The sequence below is a fragment of the Columba livia genome, chromosome 2 (assembly GCF_036013475.1).
Source record: "Columba livia isolate bColLiv1 breed racing homer chromosome 2, bColLiv1.pat.W.v2, whole genome shotgun sequence".
Lineage (NCBI taxonomy): Eukaryota > Metazoa > Chordata > Aves > Columbiformes > Columbidae > Columba > Columba livia.
Window position 1 is genome coordinate 52,059,700 of NC_088603.1, and position 18,158 is coordinate 52,077,857.

The 18,158-nt window shown below is 41.4% G+C and overlaps 1 protein-coding gene across 45 annotated transcripts in view; it reads right to left on the reverse strand.

Annotated features, from left to right (window-relative positions):
* Positions 1 to 18,158, reverse strand: part of ARPP21 (cAMP regulated phosphoprotein 21) — a 200,448-nt gene that overhangs the window by 134,361 nt on the left and 47,929 nt on the right. For 4 of the 45 annotated variants that reach the window (XM_065051913.1, XM_065051909.1, XM_065051902.1 and 1 more), the window contains exons 1-3: positions 5,792 to 6,439; positions 4,677 to 4,718; positions 3,805 to 4,071 (exon numbers count right to left, since the gene is read on the reverse strand). The exons of 3 other annotated variants lie outside the window; for them this stretch is intronic. The gene's annotated coding sequence lies outside the window, so the exon portion shown is untranslated. Of the gene's footprint in view, positions 1 to 3,804; positions 4,075 to 4,192; positions 4,366 to 4,676; positions 4,719 to 5,077; positions 5,396 to 5,791; positions 6,445 to 6,474; positions 6,570 to 18,158 lie in introns of those variants that run through there. 38 more of the 45 variants (XM_065051899.1, XM_065051871.1, XM_065051896.1 and 35 more) reach the window with 35 other exon arrangements.

Here is an 18,158-nt window from a genome sequence, read left to right on the forward strand (position 1 = left end):
AGCATAAAATGTCCCAGTTTCTCCGTGAACAACAGTTTCTTTCACTCACAAAAAAATGCACTTCTCACCTTACATATTTCAACATATGCTGTGTGAACGTGTCTGCCCTGAGAACAGTCTGACATGGTTACTGCCTCCATATATTGCCAGTGACTAGAAAATACTCTAAGCCCCCTGCTTCAGAAAGTCATTGGATATCCAAATCATAAATTTCGAATTCCCAGCTGTCACTGCCTAACTATGCCTTCTGCATTTCAGCTAAGTCATGCTGTAGGACATTATCACTCTCTCACACTTCATAGCTTCTTCAGTATTAACAGAAAAACCTGTGGACTGTCTAGTATTTTTCATTGTTTATCGCAGTAGCAATGATTTCATCTAAATAGCTCTTTCTGAACTCACTCCCGTAAAATATGTTATTTTGTTTACTCCTTGTTTCTCCCCACATCTTCCTCTCAGTATAAGGGAACAGGGGGAAGGGGAGGCAGGTAAAAAAAGTGATGTAACGTTTTCATACACCAGCTTATTATTTATTTAGGAATCCAGAATGATTTCACACAGTTTAAAAATCTCACCATACACTTAAAACCCGATACATTTGAATGAGGAGACATTTTCCGCAACACCTTTTTCCAAGGAACCGCTAAAGAAGTGTACTGATGATGGATTACCTGAAAGCCTGGGAACCACAACAGTGAAAAAGGAAATGGTAGTAAAAACTGGCAACATTATTAACAGGTGGAAGAGGGAAACTGTGGTACAACAGTATGAAAGCATTTGTTCAGGTTTGGTTGGTGTTTTTCTTTCCTCCCCTAAAGATGACACAGTGTGTCACAGACAATACTCTCCCCCTGCAATTAGTGATTTTGAATTGCAAATGCCACACATTAAGAATTAACATAGATCATTTATGTATTCTTAAACATTAAATTAAGGAAAAAACAGACTTCTAAATAGGGAGCACTCTTACATAGGGTCACTGACAATGCATCATCAAGTTAACCTACTGTAAAACCACCATATGAGGTAACACAGTCTAGAACTAGAGTTACTTCAAACATCTAAGAAAATGACGAGCAGTTTACCTCTTACAGCCTATAACTAAGTGGTTTGGACCTTCACTGACAAATGAGGACTTACTAGACAAGAACACATCACAGATATTATTTATCGAGAAATAAGTCTTAATTAAAACAAAAAGTATTGTAGGTTCATACCGTAATGTCTTTTTTTACTTTTCTAATACATTGCATGTGTGTGCACAGTGGCATACTCACGCAAACCATAGTGGCTGTTATCATGATTTGGGTTTAATTCTCCTTCTTAAACAAGAACCCAAGAAAAACATATCCAGTTCCGTAAGAGCAGCCAGTACATCTACATGAATTTATAAGCATGTTTAATGTATTTCCAAAAGAAACCAGGAGCAGATATAAAACATTCCTTGCACTTGTTCCAAAGGCATTTCCTTGCTAGAAGCATTTATCATTAAATTTTTAGATAAAACCAAAATATTTTTAATAGTTATAAACAATTTAATCTACGTGTTTCTGAAACTCATCATTTCTTGTACGAAGTGGAAAAATTAGAAAGCAAAATGAAAACCAGCAATTAATCAGGGAGACATCATCCAGGAGTGACCCACCTAACACTGGAGACCGGAATAGGTCTCACTTGATGGCTGTCAAAAACCCCATGAGTGACCTCACATGGTTTGCATAATTTATCTGCAAGTCAATTTACCCAGCCTCCAAATGAGGAAAATCCTACTTACCTGGGTTGAATTTTGTCATCAAAACAGAACGCGCCCTAGAAATGCATATTACCATACAGATACAAAGATGTTCATACATAGTACTTTCAAGTCTTCAGAATCAAATGCTCTCCACTGGAACGTACAGTCTTTGTCATGTATTACTTGTTTGATGAATGTTTCAATCTTCTAGAAGAAAAAGTAACCCATTTGCTTGACTTACTACCTGCTGAGAATACTAATACAGAACTTCATACTAGTAAATGAATGAGCAGGGGACAAACGGATTTTGCAAGTTTATTGCATGGTAGTTACATTACTTCTCAACTAGCCAATCTTGAACAATATTTTTGAAAATAGGTTACTTAACACGAACAGCATTTCCTTTAAACAATCATGTAAGTTACAAATTCTCTTTACAACTGAGCAAATAAATTGAGCTGGGAGCACTCACTGGATCAAGCCATTCCTTTGTGAGTAGTCCCTATAAACAAGGAGTTGCCAATCTGCCAAAATAATTTTCCTACTCCAAAATTAATGTCATCAAAATTGATAATACCACTCAATGCAAGTTACAGATCCTGTATGTTACGAGCAGAGGGGTGTATCATCAGCTGGTGTAAACCTATACTGTTCTTAAAACCAATGGAACTATATCAATTTACAGCTGCTGGAGATTTGTCCCCGTGTCTCTCTTTAGCACTGTTAAAACCATTGAACCAAACCCTGGAAGCACTTCCAAATTTAAAGCTCCCATTGACTGTAGTGAGAGCGATGCCTACAGGAGGAAAGGCAGACTATAAGTAAGTCATCCTAGAATTAGCGCACTTTCCCTTCCCTCCCATTCATTTCAAGTTTAAAGTTAGTTGTTAAAATCATAACCTGGGAGGAATCCAAGAGCGCAGCAGATTTTAAGACACTGTCGATTTCTTTAATGTACTCACAGAAATTCTGTTTAGCAACAGTGATTTATCAGGCCAAGTTGAGTTTACTGTAATCATGCAAGTAACGCCACTAAAGCCCACAGGAAAAGCAGCACCACCAGGAAAACACTATTTGGCCCACAGTTTCACTCTAGCAGGATAAAGTTTAAAAGAGACTGTTGCGCTGTTCTTCTCTCTCTCCGAGACTAACTATTACACTTGTGTTAAAAATCCCATTGTGTTTCCTCCATCATTTTTATGTAATTTTTCCTTCAAGGGTACAATCCAGTGTAACACTCATCCGAGCAACCCTCACTTGCACACTTAGCCCTGGGGCAGGCAAAAGGACTAGTACATAGCAGTAAGAAATTATTGCCTGGAAAAGGATTTTGCAGGAGGGGTACTCAGCCGTTTCTTAGACCACCATCCTGTAAAACTGTAGGCAACAGAGAGAAAATACAGTTGTTTTACAGAAGATATCTTTAATCAAGAGTTTCTCTATATGATTCCGAGTACATGGATTGTTGCAAATAGCTACTAAATGGATTTGTGACTACAGATACGTGGAACTCAACAAGGCAGTTTCTCAAAAGTATCTACATGCATCCTGCGTAAAAGCATACACTGTAGTTATCTATAAGTATTTTCCTTTACACATATATCGCAACACATTTACAGCTGCTTGCGAGCATCACATGCAACAATGATTTTTAATATCAACTGAATTAAACTTTTAACTGCAAGGAATAAAAACTCAAAACTCCCACTTCAGGAGGCTACCAATAAGAACATAAATAGTTGATCACTAAAAACGGCTAGCGTAAGAAAAAAATAAATACTTAAGATATTCCTTAGCGCTACTCCATCATAAAACATTTCAACAATAAAAAAAGAACTAGAATAGAATACTCTTCTTCGACTTAAGCATTCCCAAGTACAATCAGATTTACCAACGGAGCAAAATCATTACCTATCTACAGCTTGTTTCATATAACTTTAAAAAAATTTTTAAAAACCATTTTAGACAACAGAGTTTGACTTAAAACAAGCTAATCGATCACCTTTCTGCACAGCTGCATTTTCTTTCATTAATCTAATAGAAATATTTGAGGGATTTCCGTTTTTTACCTTTGCATTTTTCCTTTTCCAGTATCCATAACCAATCATCGCTCTGCTCTTCCATTATGCTTCGTATATTGCAGAGTGAGAAGCATCTTCATTAAATAGTATTAAAAATAGAACACACCCGATCTCCCCACCGGAGCATGCTCTGACAGCGCTGATAGCACAGCTCTCAAGGTAACCATGCCCAGTTGGGAACTGAGAGGAAAAGTCAGTGCGAAATTAGCAAAAGCCTAATAGTGCACACAAACTTGCCTCGATCAGTGACGAAGACTGCTAAAACAAAAATCATCGTGCAGTTAAATTATGCGACTGAAAAGTTGCAGGTCAGTTTACAGTATTCTTTTTTTCCTCCCCTCCCCATCACCCTCAACTACAATTACCTTGTACTTGCCTAAAATTTACATATGCCATTAGAAGAACGCACACCGGGCATGCATCTAGCTCAGCGCAATGGTAGAGAAGTCAAACAGGTGATCAACAAACACTTGTGCTGCTCTTTAATGCCTTTGTTTCCCCTCCCGGCACATTTACAGCAACATCACACGACAGCGGGATGAATTTAAGCAAAACCGCACACACCTGGAAGCGCAAAGACGGGAGGCGCAAAGACACACCTAGCATGGAAAAAATGCACCCGAAATTTCGGCGTGTTCCCCCCGCTGGCTGAAACGGTAAATGAATGCAGAAAAAAAAAAAACAAAACACCCAAAACAAAACAAAAATTAAACAAGACTGCGCAATGGCTGCACTGGATAAGCACGTCTTGGTTAGATCTACAAGCGATATCGTTGAAACGCACATACAAGTAAGCAGAATTACACTAAACAGAGTAACATTAAGTATTTTTTTTTAATGAAAACAGACTGCTAGGATACCTAACAACGTGACCGTAACTCCTGGACTGTGATCCTCCTTCACTGCATGCAAAAAAAAAAAAAAAAAGACACGCTAAGGAAGCATCAAGTACATCTGTTACCCTCAAATCGCCACCCTTAAGAACAATGCAAGTCAAACAAGCCCAGGCTTTACCTCCAGCAAAGCACAGCTTTTAAAAAGCGTTACCGTCGATGTTGTTCACAAATCAGCGAGTAAAAGTTGTTTTTTTTTACCGTTTGATATATTTTAGCTAAAAAGAACCGCTGGTAGGAGGGAGATCTCCCTTCACAGCTTCCCCCCCCGTAGCGCTCCCCTCCCCAGCCTGAGCCCGGCTCCCGGACACCGGCTCCGAGGCGAGGAGCACCGCCGTCACCCTCAAACCCAGCTCCGGTCACCTCACCTCCGCGTCCGAGCCCGACCCGCCGCCGCCCCGCCGCGATCGGAGGGAGCCGGGGGAGGCGACGCGGCTCCCGCCAGAAGCGCCTCTGGTCGTTACCGGCAGACGGCGGAAACTTTGCGGAGGCGCCAGGGCCGCCCTCTACGGGGGCAGGCGGCCCCGGGGCCACGCTGAGACCCGCGGCTGAGCCCTCCTTCAGAGCCGTACCTGGCTTGCACCACCTCTGCCCTGCCGCTCCGCGATCCCGTGCGAGGTTCCGGCTTCAACATCGATATCATCCTGCCCCTCTAGACTATGAACGACATCCTTTTTTTCTCTCAGCTCCCCCCCCCCCCGCTTTTTTTTTTCCCCTTCCCCCTCTGGTAAATGCCGCATCTTAAGAGTCGGAATCCTGCAGCTGCTATAAATAATTGCACATCGCATGTAATAAACGCAAGCCCCAGCTCCATGCACAGCTCCTATTTCCCCTCTCCCTCCACTCCACATGCTCAAGCCGCCCTGACCTCAAAAATTGAAAGATCACAGGGAGGGGTGAAGGGGGGGATGGGGGGCGACTGACTCCAACGAAATGACAGAAAACACATGCTGGAAGGAAAAAAAAAAAAAAAAGAAAAAAAAAATCGCAACAACAAAGAACATCACGCCACACAAATGTCTACAGATTCTGCTTTGTTTTTTTTGGCTTTTGGTTTTGGTTTTTTCCTTTTTTTTTTTTACCTTGCCTGAAAACAGGATCTGCCCCCAGCGTCTTGGTGGCCTGGGTTATTTTTTTGTTTGTTTGGTATTTTTTGGTTGGCTGGTTTGTTTATTTGGCTGCAGATAACGCTGCTGTTACAGTACAGTGCCTGTCTTCCTGAAAGACATGGTCTCTTCCTTCGCCTCCGCCTCCTCCGCGGGAGGAGATCCGCCGCTGGCCCGGCGCGCTGGCCGCGGCGGCGCCGCCCGACCCCGCCGGCCGCCTCCCGCCTGGGGCCGGCTCGGCTCGCCTTGCCTGGGCTCAGCTCGCCTCTCCCCGCTCCGCTCGCGTCGCCCTGGTCCGCCGCCGGGCTGCCGTCGCCTCTGGCTGCTGCCTGTCCTCTCTCTCGGTGCCTGACTGGAACCCTTTCGCTCCTCTCTTTCTGTTCCCCCTCCTTTATCTGCCGCGCTCCCGGGCTGTACTGTCTGTCTGCGAGTCTCTCCCTCTCCCTTTCTCTCTCTCTCTCCCCGCCCACGCAGCGTGGTGCGCCGCGGACCGGAGGCAGCGGCGCGTTATCGTTGGCGCTTCCTCGCCGGCTCCGCGCTCGCTGTGCGCTTCAGCGCCGCCGTGCCGGCCCGCGCTGGCTCGGCCGCGCCAACGGCCGCCTCGGAGGAGCCCTTGGCTCCCCCGCCATTGCGCCCTCCCCCTCCTTCTCCCGCCTTACCCCACCCCGACACACACGCCGACCGCGAACTGCGCGACGGGACCGGGGCGAGGAGCTGCCCGGCCGCGCTGTGTGTCTGGTGTGTGGGACGCCTGTGTATGTCTGTGTGTCCGTCTGTGCGTGTGGCTTCCCGCACGCCGGCCCCTTCAGTCGCATTGCCTCCCCAACCCCTCCCCATCAGCCCATCCCCAGCCAGGAGCGGAGACAAAGCCCCCAAGCAGCGCTAATAAGGAGAAGGCTCGTTAGGCTGCTCTGATTCCTCGTTATTTGCTTCCACCCACTCCCCATCGCTTGCTCCCCCCCCCCCCCCAAAAAAAAAAAAAAAAAAATATATACATATATATATATAAGAAAATGGGCCCTTGACTCCAGCGGACAGCTTCAGGGAAGGTCTGGGAGGGATGGTTTTAATTACTACTTTTGCTGGTGAAACCTGACAGCATCTGCACTGCTCAGCTGAGCTGCTGAAAAGCGCGGGAGGGGGGGGGGGGAGGGGCGCGGAAAGACTGCAGCAGATTTTGGGTGGTAGCAGATGAGCCACTTTAAATGGGACACATGATCCCCTTCCCCTTCTCCTCCTCCTTCCCAGCATGGCTCCTTCTAGGCTCAGGCTTGATGATGCTTCTCCAGGAGCCTCACCGCACACCATCAAGGCAGAGGGAAACAGACATTTCACCAGCACATGCATTTCCAATACATCAAACCCCTGCTACCCGTTTAAAAACCGAGCCTCATCTTACCCAATTGAATACATCCAGGCATTCATTTTGCACCCAGCCAAGAAAAGGGCATTTACCTCTTTGCTAGGTGGCTATTAATATGCAGTAAAATTATAGCTGTACAATGCCAAATGTAATTGCCATAGATCATTTAGAGCAGATCCAGCAATTCAGCTGCTGGAAAAGCATGCTCTGCGAATAACCATGCATCTGGTACAATGCACTCCACTACAATAACCTGAAAGGAGACAGAAGAGTCTGGTACTAGCTGCAATTACTAATCCTATAGATTAAACATAAACAGTCAATAAGTACAAAGCGTCAAGGTACTATGAAGTATAAGTGATCGTTTCTGTCTACAGCAAAACAAATAACCAAACTCCCACAGACAGACAATTCCTGTTTAAAATATACAGTTAAAAATGCACTCCCTTCATTATGTACTTTCAGAAAGTCCTTGTTACAAAAGAGAGTTTGCCACAATTAACCCATGTAGAAGAACTCATGTACCAGTCAAACACAGACAAATATACAGAAGGCTGGGAGGAAACGTTTGCTTTAGTAGGTATTATCCTGGCATCCTTGGAATCCGTCTTTCCCCTCAGAAGCAAACACCTGCTTTTACCAGGGACTGCTGACTGGAATCAGACTGGAAGAATACAGCAAGCAATGAACCACAACAGGGTGTGCATTAGCAGGCTCCTAGTGCACGACTCAAGTGATCAGAGGCATTCAGCCAGGCACACCAAAACCTGTTCTGCTAATGCACCTCCTGATGTGGCTTACTCCTAGGATGGTCGCGTGTGGCTCCATCTACTTTTAATTTCATTATTTAACACATCCCCACACTGTGTGCTACAAATTGGATCTGAAGGCAAAAAGACTGGCTATAAATGGCACAGCCGGCAACAGGGGAAGGACCACTTCTTTGGTTTTGAATTGTTCCTTTCAGCCATCTCTACTGTGGACCCAAGTTCATTTTCCTAAGTGGCTGCCAAAACCATTTTGAACATGCACTGAAGTGCAGAAGACCTCACCTGGCTGCTTCACAACATCCCTTCCCACCCGAGCAGATTGCCCAGCTAAAGGAGAGACTGCAGGCTGCATCAGGACATTACAGCAGTACTCAATCATGCCTTCACTAGATGGCTTGCAACTCACCTGCAAGGAGGAGAAGGAGTGAGGGAAGTGAATGTTTCAAAACCTTACCCCAGTAACTAGACACAATGAACAAGTAAAACAGCCTCGTGTCCACAGTTTGTCTCCCACTGTTGGGATATTGGAGTGTCTTCCGTGTGGGAAGCGCCAAAGCTATCCGTCAGATCTGTCAGCAGATAAAAATTCATCCAAGCTGTAGCCCTGGCAGTTCATTCCATACTCTCCTGTGTGGCAGGATGTGCTTGGGGCAAGTTACCAAATGCTAAAAGATGCCAGCTACAGCAACACCAAAGGAAACGGGAAAATATAACGCTATCACCCCAGGATCGTGAAAGGTAATATTTCAACTCAGAATGGTGAACAGCATCAAACACAGCGTGTGTAAAGAGGTGAAATTGCTTCCCTTTGTTGAGAAGTCACCTCAGACCTTCTCGGAGTCAGATATGAATCTTAACACAATATGCACCCTACATCCTCTCTTCAAGACTTTTCTTTGCAGAAAGAAAAATCACAATCATTGCACAATCATAATATCTGAGAGATGGGGAACCATGGCAATGGTTTGCTGCTGCCTGTGCTGATCTGTAAACATGCACAGGGATAACTGTCCATTTAAGCCTCTTGGAAGTCAGCAGAAGCTGTGTGTTTAAGCAGAGGCAGAATTTCATAAAATCTTCAGACTTCTGACAATGTTTTCTGTCTGTTGCATAGCCAGACTTTGGGGGTAATCAGAAAAAAAACAAACCAAAACAAACCAAGAAACAAACAAAACCCCCCTAAACAAACAAACAAAAACAAACAAAAAACAAACACAAGACCTACTTCTGCAAATACCTTTACTTGAATAAAGGACTTAATTACCCCCCAGTGTATGCTTTCTAGGACTTTGATAGCGCACGCTGCCCTTGTGCAATAGGAACACCCTACAGCAGTGAAGCATACATGCATCACACCTACACAAAATTCCAATAGGCAACACCAAACTCTTCAGCTTTAGGTATTTTCAAAGCATGACAACAAATGGTATTACTTGTTCACTGCCAGCACACTTTCCAACTACATTACCTCAATTGCACTTAGAAGTGGAGAAAACCTTAGTGGGCTTTCAAAAACCAACATCAGATTGGAAGTATGTGATGTCAGACAATCATATAGAGCTTCGTGCAGTTCTGTGATCACAGGAGATTCCTGTAATAGAAGGCATGCAGTGTTACTTAATCCATTAGTAAAAGCCTGCATGACTGGTTGGACATTTCTTCTGCCTCAAGTCATTGTTCAGTGCAACAAAGCTAGCATATGAAGTCTATTCTGTCTTGGAGTTATGGAATGATTCAGACTGAGGCACAACAGTATGGGAAGCTAACTGTTGATGTATTTTGTCATAACGTTCTGGAAAAGAGATCAGTTTTAGTTGTTTTAATTTTTAAACTTTTTTCCATTTTTACGTCTTACGTGTTACAAACAAATTAATCATGCATAATTTGTAGATGGACTTAAAAATACTGCACTTCTGTTTAAAATGGCACCTTACAATATGTAAATACAGCCAAATTACTCTGGTTTCAAACAGTTCTCAGGAGGGGCTGGAATATTTGTTCCAGCTACAACATCACAAGTAAAGGAAAATTAACCAAGCAATTTGTGTACAGCTTGTACTGGTAGCTCACATTTGATTAAAAAAATGAAGCTTTATGCTGTTCCCACTGAAGCCAGTGAGAATTTTGCAATGGGCTTCATTAGGATTAAGATCAGGTACCTAAACCTAAGACTCTTTCTTTGGAGGAAGAGCAGTGAACAACCCTTTAAAAATATAATCTGTTGCTAGAGGGGCTGAGGAAGGTATTTTTTTCTCACTAAAAGCACAGCATCATTTCTTTGTGTTTGACATTTCAAATCCCCTCTTAGTTTCTTTTAGAAATCCCTAAGTGTTTGATGTGCTGTATCTGTGTATCTTGAAAAGGATATTCCAGTGTGGAGTTCCTCACCCCACAAAGAAAAAAAAGTCATCTGATCCCCCTTAAGACTAGAAACTGCAGTTCCTGCTCAGCTGTGACTCTCAAAAGAAAATTAGTAGGAATTTGAACTCTGGCTTTGACAGCTAGCATTGGTGCAAATGACCTCTTGTTCTTAATTTATGTTTATAGGCAGAAGGATTGGAGGATTTTCAGGTTACAGCGTCAGAGGGACCAGTGGACTGTTTCATGGGCTAAAGAGCATCTGGCAGGTCAAAAAGGATGTTTCAAAGTATTCCAGAAGCCACACAGAGGGCTCAGCCCGGTATCCTTCTGACTCAGTCATATTGCAGACAACACTCAAAGAGCCATAACAGGTTGAGAAACTCAGGCAGCGAGCAGCTCTTGGTTGCTCTGGACAGAAAAACATCTCTGATATAGGAACTTAGCATCACTGTATTTTTTTATAATATATATGTCCACCATGCACATTAGAGCAAAGAAACAAGACAAGCAGCAGTAGAAGAAAGAAGAGCAAGAAAAGGGAGCGGGCAAGAATGCTGTGAGCTGTGGTGTTAGCCAGAGACAAAATGGTGAGAAAAAGGGGGTTGTGCAGGGAGTTGGTTATGTTGCAAACTTTGATTCATTGTGGAGAATGTGTGCTACTTACATATATTAGAGTACAGTAGGGAAAAAATCAAGCTGAGGAAATTCCAAAATCTTTCAATAGGATTTATGAGCTTTAATAACCCAATGGCTCAGGGTCACCTAAGAGCCCAGGAACTGCTTGGTTTACAAGTATGAGTGGCCCTAAGGAGATATATGACAAACACAGCATCTGCAGGGGGGAAGTTACAGTCGTCAGCATAGGACCCATAAGAATCACAAATAACTTAACTAGCACAAAGGAGTTTCCTATCAAGATCTCACCAAGAAAATCCTTTATTGTAGTCTTTTATCTAAAGCAAAGTGTAAAAGCATAGCTTTCCTTCCAGCACACCTAGAGAGCAGACAAGCTTTGGTGACAATTTTCAGCTGCCATAGTAAGATGTGGGTAGTACAGGCTTTCAAAGGTACATGGGGCCTCTCTCACAGCTAAACCATCTCTACAGGTGTTCTGGCAGAAGGGAAGGTGGGGGACTAGGGACCTTCATGGGTGAGCAAGTGGATCTAGGAAATGACAGAGAGGGGAAAAAAGAAAAAAGCAATCTTGACAGGAATCCCATTTACCTTCTAGAATTCCTGTTGTAGCAATATTAAGAATAGCAGTAAAACATTATTATGGAGTTGTAGGCTTGGTTTGACACTTAAAAGCAACAGCAATATATTTGAGAAAAGACCGTCATCCCAGCTGTAAGTAGACAGAGATGTATCATGCAGACTCTGAGGTATTTCAGCTTAGCTATTTATTTCATGTAATGATGAGTCTGAGTCTTGGTGATATTGAGCACATCTCTGTTCTGTGTTTTGGTCAGGGCACATAGATGCAACCCAAGGCACCATCTGTTAAATAAGCAGTGCCACTGTGTAGATCAGATACCATATGAAAACATAGAGACTGCAGCTGACAAATGATTTGGAGGTGAAGCACAGAAGCCTTGCTGTGCCAATCAGACCCTGTAAACCAGAATACTCGCCAGCTACTGATTTCTCCATTTGAAATTCCTCTGAACATGTTGCACTCTTAACTTTTGCTTCTAGAAACATCTAGCCTTCTCTGAAATGCATGTTTTGAATGTAACAACTTAAGAGAAAGCACTCATTGACGTCAGGCACAGATCCACTTTGCAGGTATTTTTTACAAATAACTGGATGCCACACTAGTATGTTGGTATTCTTCAATCAGATACCATTTTTTTCCTTTAAAATCTTTTAAGAACATTGTTTATCTCCTACCATCAGAATCTCTAGAAGGGACTCCAGCCACAGCATCTGTGCAAGTTGGATGCATTGATTTCCTGCAGCCCACCCAACCTCACTGCAGTACACTCTGAAGTTTACACCGGCCAGGAAGCCACAGCACTGACCTCCAGTGAGCAGAACCCAGCCCTATATTAACCCTGGGTCTTCCTGCTGCCCGCAATGCCTAAATGTTGATTGTGTTCGAGCTATAATACAGAGGAAGCCAACTGGGGACCTCCCAGATAGAGAGGCACTGACGTTGACTTACATACAGCTGCTCCCACCTCTGAACTCCTGTGGATGTTGCTAACTCAGGAACATAAACATGAAATGATGAAGTTCAGTACATCACTATTTGAAGAGGCTTGGTAATTATTGCTCTTTTAGGATGCCCAATCTGAAGTCTGCTTGTAGAATGTTGGGCTTTATTGCCTGAGTCTAAACCAGTATCATGGTTTCAAGATGTGGCCGCTGGTATTTTGGATAGTCACATCTTGAACACTATTATACCAGGAATAATTAAAAGAGAAGTCTAAAAAAAAATATGTCTTACATAAATAGGGATGAACCTGCCAGATCACAGACTAATTCTCAAAATCTGTAATCAATACACAAATTAATATAAAGGCTGGAATTACAGTAAAGGTAAAGAAAAGAAAGGCTAGTTCTTATTTTGTAAAATTGTGACCATCTGTGCTTATGCCTCCAAGATCTATTAACATGTTCAGTTAGAGAAGCAGCAAACAGCAAATGCTGGTCATGAATGAAGACTTTGGAATCAACTTTTGTGTTGGCTAGTGGGATGCAGAAAAGAGACAGTAAAGAATGGATGACTGCTTGTGTAAAAATTAGGTCCATTCAACACGAAGTGATGGGGGCAGTATGAAACCCCATAATGCTGTACTTCATAGACAGAATGCAACGACTTAAGCTTCCAGCACTTTTTGGTCTTGGACCTTTCAGGTCTTAGGGTCTTACGCACAGTTATTTCTGAGTCACTGCCCTTAAAATAATACAGTCCCCCCAAATGTTCTCCAGCTGCCTTCTTTTTTGTTTCGCCTTGCCTTATCCACTAGACATATTTAAATTTTTCCTTTGTTTGGAATCTACATATTTTCACGCCCTAAAATTATAGCCTTTGCAATGCACAACACTGTAGAAAGTCCCTTCATTGAAGCAGCAGAACATGGTACAATTTTAGCATCATATAATTTCCTGCATAATTGTTAAATCATTTTCTTCCTTTTCTCCCTCCCCCTCGATTTTTTTTTTTTTTTAATAAAAAAATGAGAGAGACAGACAGAAAACTTAACATCCTTATAATACCATGCTACACCACACCTCACCTTTATTGCAACAATGGCCTTGCACCAATGACAGGACTTTCCCTATCTATCGCTTCCATCACTCAGCATTGGACTCTGTACTATTTGTTCATAAATGCAAGCCTCCTTGTGTGTTTGTGACATCGTATTCCCAAATATCACATCATAAAAAATATTAAAACAAAACTGTTCATAACATTTTCCTGTGCACCATCTGGGCCTTGTGAGAAAGCTGACATTATCTGTCAAACTAAAGATAACCACATTTTCTCTCTTTTGTATCGTTAATGTTTGTCATCGCAAATTTCACTTTAATGCTCCAATTACATTATGACATTCTTACAAACTGAATGGCACTAATGACTTTCATTATTATTTACACACTTCCTTAATTATAAGGCTCTCCCTCTCATTCACAACATGTTCTCCCTCATAACACTCCCTCTGATATAAAGCTAATGAATTTTAAACTTTCTATTACATAAAAGCTCATGATTAATTACCCAGCTTCCCAATTTCTTTATGATGCACAATACAGGGCTCCCCTACAGCGATGCAGCGAAGGGAGAGAAGTATGGAACTTTTATTCCCTCCTCAGTGAAAGCAAATAGGGAGATAAATAGAGTATCTTTCTCTTTAAAGCAGCATATGCAAATTTAATTGAAAACAAATATACATCAAAACATTCCTCAGGAGAAATCTAAATCTCTGTATTAGCAGCATGCAGTAAACAGAATAATAGTTCCTATTATTATCATCTTTAATTTTACATGACAACAATTTTTTCATCTAGTTCAAGCAAATGAGACAGTAGAAGTAAAAATACATGGCTTTTACATAAGACATCTTGGTGTTGTATGCTGTATCACCAAGATCAACTATTTATGTGGTTTTAATTATTCACTGATAAAAAAGACAAGACAAGAAAGCCCAAGGTTGCACCACACCAAATGAAGGACAGTTGTGACAAATATAAATTACTGCACTTCAGACTGACAAAGGTAATACAATAAACCAGAGCTTATAAGACTTTGAAAGACATTGTGGGGGCATTGAACAGCCTCGCAATGAAATTCAGAGTTCAGTATTTAAGCACGGATGCAGGCTGCAATCTGCACAAGCTGTACATGTCTCAATGCCTGTGCTGCCAACAGAAATTGGATTCACGCAGCCAAATGTAAATTTGCTGACAGCCATGGGGAAAAAAAATGAGTTAATTAAAAAGTGTGGCTACTCTTACCCCATTTGCTGGCTAGTAAACTTAAGATTACGGGGAACCTGTGCATACCAAAAATTTATTTCCTGCCATTCCAAGAGAAGTTCCATTTTATGCCTCTCCCCTGTTAGTAAAGCAGGAGCCAATATCTATGCAAATATATACATAATCCAAATAGGGATATAGTCCCAAATGGGACGAAAGCACATCCTGTCATGACTGAATCAAGGGATAGCCAGCTATGAATGATATATTTGCCTAAGCCAAGCACAGGACACCTAGAAAGATGAAGATTCATTTATCAGAGCCATTTACCTATGTGTTGCCTTCATATTAACTCTTACTGTTGATCTGCTGCTGGAACAGATAAGAAAATTGGCTTTGTTGTGAGAAAAGCCTGTTCTCTTTCAAATTCAGTTTGTTTTGTTTTTACTCCTGTATGCTTTAAATTTCTAATCGGTTTCCTGTGTCATGGAAAACCCCAGAGACATATTAAACTAAATAATTACCTGAAAGTTCAGTACAACACAAAAATGCAGTGTAGCTCCAGCCTTGTGAAAATCCTGGGAGATTATAACCATGCTTTGGTCTGCTTTTGAACAACTCTTGATTAATATGGCAATTTTGTGGTCCTATCAGGATATACAACTCAAAAAATAAAAAATTCTCAGGGCTTGATCCAAGGCCCAAAGAGTAAACTATGCGATCACCTCCATTATCTTCAGTTAATATCTCATTCCAAGGCTGCTACTCATCAGCATTTCAGTTATGTGAATCACAAAACTCCCTAACATCAGAGAATGTTCTGTAGTTTATTAAAAAACAAAACAAACCCTTGAAGGAAACAAAAATTGAACCTTCCATCCTCTTTAATGTTGTCTTGCATGCTGTGTTTCTTACGTAGAGTTACTAGGAGTACATTATGAAGCAAAAACTATAAAACACTTCTATTATTTCTTTAAATCTGTAGCTAGAAGCCAGGCTTTAGAGGGCAGGCAGGCTCTTGGCAGAAATTTAACAAATAGCAGAGATGGAAGAAAGAGAGACAGATGCAGCAAGAGAGTAGGTCTCAGAATAACATTACTTTTCTGATTCTAATAAAGTTCCTTTCCTCAGCATTCAAGAAAACGGGCAACTTCTGTGCTATTCTAGCTTTAACCAATATGTGATTCAGGGATTCATCATTTGCCCTTAGATATTGTATAACTTCTCTGTGTAAATAGATAGAGTGCTCCTGAAATCCATTTTTCTCAGGATTCATCTGCTTTCTGTGGCTATTGTAGTTGTTCATCTTTTGTTGCTGAATTTAGGGTGAAGTGCACTGGACTAAGATATCTGTAGGATATGTAAGTTTACATTCAAAGCCTCATGACATTTTGGACAGAGCGTGTCTGGATTTTACGAGGGGCCAGATTGTGCTGCTCAGTCACATGTACATGCCCATCAAGAAATTTCAGAACAGTCCTGTTGAGAGTCAATTGAATGTACACACACAAAAAGTTCTTTGAACAGCATTAAGAGACATCCTATAATACATACTCTTGAAAGACTGGACCATGATCCTGACCTCTGTTTTATTTGTTGATGGTTTAGGTTGCAGATAAGCTTCTTTAAAATACGATGGATAATGAACCACAGTAGCCATTCAGCTTGATGATTGTTTCCATGTAAAATACTTTCTGTGTTTAGACACGTTCATCTGGAAAGCCTGTGCATTTTCCAGTGTTATTCAGCAATAATTGTACCGTAAAGAAAGCGGTGTAGTCCTTGGACTTCTTCATGTGCTTGACTATTAGTAATAGCACTTACACAGAAGAAGTGAGACATCACAGAGCAAGACACAAACATAATAAAACAGTCGAGCTAATATTTCTACAAGGATATTAAAACAACTGGAGAAGGTTGATAATGTCAGAATAAGTAAAATTAGTCATAATTTAGTATGTGGCATGAAGGTTTTCAGTTACAATTTTATGGCCCCTTCCTAATGCAGCTGAAACTCATGATAAGTTTACAGCCCACATGATCAAGTGATTAATATGACAATTAAAATATAAATATATTTTAATGACATATGGCATTATCCTTATGCTATGTGGCTTTCAACAATATTTTATTTGTTGTAATATTTATGTTATGAAATTCTAGTTGTATTTATATTACCACATTCTCCCAAAGAGGAATTAGACACTGGCCCTCTGAGATTCCTTATGAAGAAGCAAAGCTTTATTAAACAATTTGAAAGTGAGATGTCATGGCGAACAGGAGCCTTGTTTCAAATCTGTAACTGTATTACATGGCCCTGTGATCCACTGCTTATATGGACATGTGGGGCACGAAGCTTTCTCCCTGTCTCGCCTTTTCTATCAATGTCAGGAGAGCCTCATGGCTCACAGAAGTAAATGACAGAGAGGGGAAGAGCTTCACAAGCATGGGGATAGGGCAGAGAGAAAGGCAAGATGCCACTAAGGAAAGTAATTAGTGGCAGTGGGGAGTAACCTGCTGAAGCTTCTTCTTGCAATTGATTTTGTTGTTACACGCTATGTGAGATCTCCACAACCCAAGAAAGATGCATCACCTTAGAAAGCTGCATGTGAAGAAATGTCATTAAGCGGGAGCCAGGTCTTGATTCAAATATCAGGGCTCTGCTCCTGATTTTACCTTTTATTTAAAGGATAACTTTGAGCAATTCAACCCGTCTCCTGTTGCCTTTGTTTATTCTTCACACCTGTGTCTTCTGATCTTTCTCATGGCTGTTGGAATTCTGGGGAAAGAACTATCAATCTTTTTGTGTTTATATAATGGCTGTCTGCAAAAATGTAACATCCCAGTCTGAAAACAGTTTCATCAAAGACGATGGGAATTTTACATTGATCTCAGCAGCAATCTCATTTGCCAATAATATCATCTGTATGTATTCTTTTGAAATGTTTGGTATTGATTAACACAGTTTTTAAAAGCACAAACAATAAATTATTCATTTTTGATTTATAAAGTAGTTATAGTAAGTGTTTATCACAGGCAGAGTATTTTCATATGAATCAGAATACTTAGAAAATAAACAAAAAAAACCCCAACAGATCAGCTCTTCTCTGTATTATAACTGTAAACACTTTCCTATAAACATAAATAAAACTGGAAACCTCTTTCCTCAAGTGCCTCAAAAAAGAAAAGAACCTTGCAAACAAAGAAAGCCAGTGAATCACATAAAAGATAGTGCCTTCATGCAGAACTTCTTACTAATAGCTCAGAAATTTTTGATAGAACTGTACATCACTAGGGGACATAAATGAATTTGATTCAGGACAAATCAAGACCCAGACATTTGGAAATACTGTAAATAAGGTCCTTAAGTCATCACACCCTTCCATGGAGTAAAGCACACCTTAGGGAGATGAAATTAGAAAAAAAA